This window comes from Bison bison, unplaced genomic scaffold (genome assembly GCF_000754665.1).
Source record: "Bison bison bison isolate TAMUID 2011002044 unplaced genomic scaffold, Bison_UMD1.0 scf7180017864180, whole genome shotgun sequence".
NCBI lineage: Eukaryota > Metazoa > Chordata > Mammalia > Artiodactyla > Bovidae > Bison > Bison bison.
Window position 1 is genome coordinate 9055682 of NW_011494752.1, and position 2594 is coordinate 9058275.

General features: G+C 62.0%; 2 protein-coding genes across 2 annotated transcripts in view; one reads left to right on the forward strand and one right to left on the reverse strand.

The window, feature by feature from the left end:
* Nucleotides 1-2594, forward strand: part of SLC5A10 (solute carrier family 5 (sodium/sugar cotransporter), member 10) — a 56067-nt gene that overhangs the window by 20131 nt on the left and 33342 nt on the right. The gene's annotated exons all lie outside the window — the stretch shown is intronic.
* The window catches only part of FAM83G (family with sequence similarity 83, member G), a 29179-nt gene that overhangs the window by 8909 nt on the left and 17676 nt on the right, over nt 1-2594 (reverse strand). The gene's annotated exons all lie outside the window — the stretch shown is intronic.

Sequence of the window (2594 nt, forward strand, 5' to 3'; positions counted from 1 at the left end):
CTGTTCCCTGAGCCCTGCAGGCAGGGATCCTGGCAACCTCCCCCTCTTCCCACAGAGCCAACCCCCTGCCTGGGCATATCCCCCCTTGCTGGGCTGGCACAATCAGCTCAGGAGCCGGCCAGAGAGGTCCCAAGAGACCACGGAAGGGGAGCCAAGACCCAGAGGGAGTAGAGAGTCTCCCAGGAGTCAGAGGCAGACCTGGTCCAGCCCAGCCCCCTGTCAAGGCTAGATTCGTCCTGCCTTTCTCTGGGCGTCAGAGCCCTCCCTCTCTGTAAGTCTGTGGATGTGCTGGGATCCGGGGACGGGCTCCCCTCCCATCAGGAGAGCTTCCTGTTTGGAGGGAGGGGCAGGCATGAAAGCCCAGTGGTAGGGGGACCCCAGGGTGGGCAGGGCAGGCCTGGCTGAGACCTGGGGGTTGAGAGGATAACTGAGGGCACCCTGACGTGAAACCTCAGGGCAAGAGGCAGACGGGCTCAGGGGGGTCAAGCATCACCCAGCTCGTGACTGCCCCAGCTCCCACTCTGGAGGACTGAGCTCAGGAACTCCAATTCTAACACAAGCCCCAGGGACTCTGAGCCTGAAATCCTTTGCGTGCCCCAGTGACAGAGTTCTTACTCCCTCCCGGGGGGCCCTATTCACACCGGGGGTGCTGGCCTGTCACACCTTCTGCAACACCCCCATCTGTCACCCTCACCCAGTGACAGCTTACTAAGTCATTCACTGATCCCTGCCGAGGTCCCCAGCCCACAAAGGGGTGACCGAGACAACAAGTCCACACTGGAGAGAGGGGAGCAGACAGGTAATGACCCCGGCTGTGGGCAGCCTCCCGGGAAGGCTGGCGTCCAGGCTGATGTGTGACAGATGAGGAAGAGCTGGTCAGGGTGGGCAGAGGGTGCGGCACCCCAGACTCAGGACGACAAAGGCCTGACCGAGAACCGGGAGGACTTTGGGGGAGAAGGGTGGGCTATGGAACCTACAGAGTGGGGCCAGCCAGATGCTGATGAAAGACCCTATGGGGCAGTAGGGAGCCACAGAAGAATGAGAGTAGGGAACAAGGGGCGGGGGGTTCATCCAGGAAGAATGCATGCATTCACAGGGCGCAAAGGCTGACAGTGGAGGGCAGGGTTCTGTGCCTGAAGGAGGGGGGCCTGAGTCCGGCTGGATGAAAGACCTGGAGGCTGTCTCCACTCCGGCCCTCGGCCCTGGGTACTCCACGTCTGTCCCTTCTGTGACGGGTCGCAGACCCCTTGCCTGGGGAGCCCCAGGGTAGGACCCACAGAGGTTGAGGGGCAGGTTCCAGGGATGCCCACCTGGCCGTATAGCCCAGCCCAGAAGGCAGATAAACCTCTGCTCCCAGGCTGGCTTCCCCCACTGCCTGTCTGCATACAACCAGCTCAGCAGGAAACTGGCCGCGGCCCAGGACAATTAGTGCCCGTGACTTTGTACCAAACACGAAACAGGCTCAGGGACCAGAAGTCTGAACAAAGCTCCTGGAGGCGGTGTGAGGCCTTCCCCTGTCACCTGTGCCTGACCGCAGCCCTGCTCCACAGCTTCTGTGGGTTCCTGGCCCAGAGCTTGGCACACTCAGGCTGCAGCTTCTCCTCGGCCTTCAAGGACTGAGGACTTGAAGGACTCCCCTCCCAGCCAGGACTCCCCTCCCACCAGTGTCTGCCCCCACCCTCCCCGAAGCTTATCCCATGAAGGGCTCAGAAGGTCACCATCTACAGCTCAGAGTGTCTCAATCCGTCGGGGAGGCAGGCCTCAGCTTCGCCCGATGCTTTGTATGACTCTAAGTGACTCTCTGACCCTCTCTGGGCCTTAGTTTCCCTGACTGCGTGATGGGGGCCTGGCCTACCATTCCAGGCCTGTCCAGCCCTGGGGCCCAGCAGCAGGCAGGGGCTTGTGGTGGCTCCCCGCCATGGCAGCACCTGGCTGTTTGGTCCTGGGTGGGGGTGGGTCCGGTCCCACCCCGTGGGGCCGGACCCAGATGAGGTAATGTCTCAGGAGCCAGAGCTTGGGCAAGCAGAAGTGGAGGATCCACAAAGCCGCATTGTCTCTGAGCCTGGGAAGCCCCTAGCAGAGCACACAGCAGGTGGGGGACACAAATGGGTTGCCCTGGCCCTGGGTGATCCCCGGATCCTCGGGAGCCTGTTTCCTGATATGTATGGGAGCAGTGATGGGCCAGAAGAGGAAGATGGCTGGGCAGAGCTTCATCCACTCCCAGGGTGCCACCGCCCCAAGGGTGGATGGACGGGGCAGGGTGTGCTGGGCACAAGGGCTCCACGGAGTCTCCTGTGTACACATGGGGCTGGTGGAAGGTGGGGGCACCAGCCCAGACCCCCCTTCCCTGAGCAAGTGGGTCACTCTTGAGCTCTGGTCAAACAGCCCCAGTCCTGGTGTAAAGGGATGCAAGCTGGCCTCCCCCTGCCTCAGTGTTCTCAGCTGTGAAATGGGCCTGTCCACCCCCTGCTTCAGGGCTGCTGTGAAGATTGAGTGCATCAGGGGAGGGGCTAGGTGCTCAGCGGCTGCTCCCTAAACTGAAGGGGACAAGGAGGGCTGTGTCATGCAACATGATGGGAGTGGCATCTCCCTTC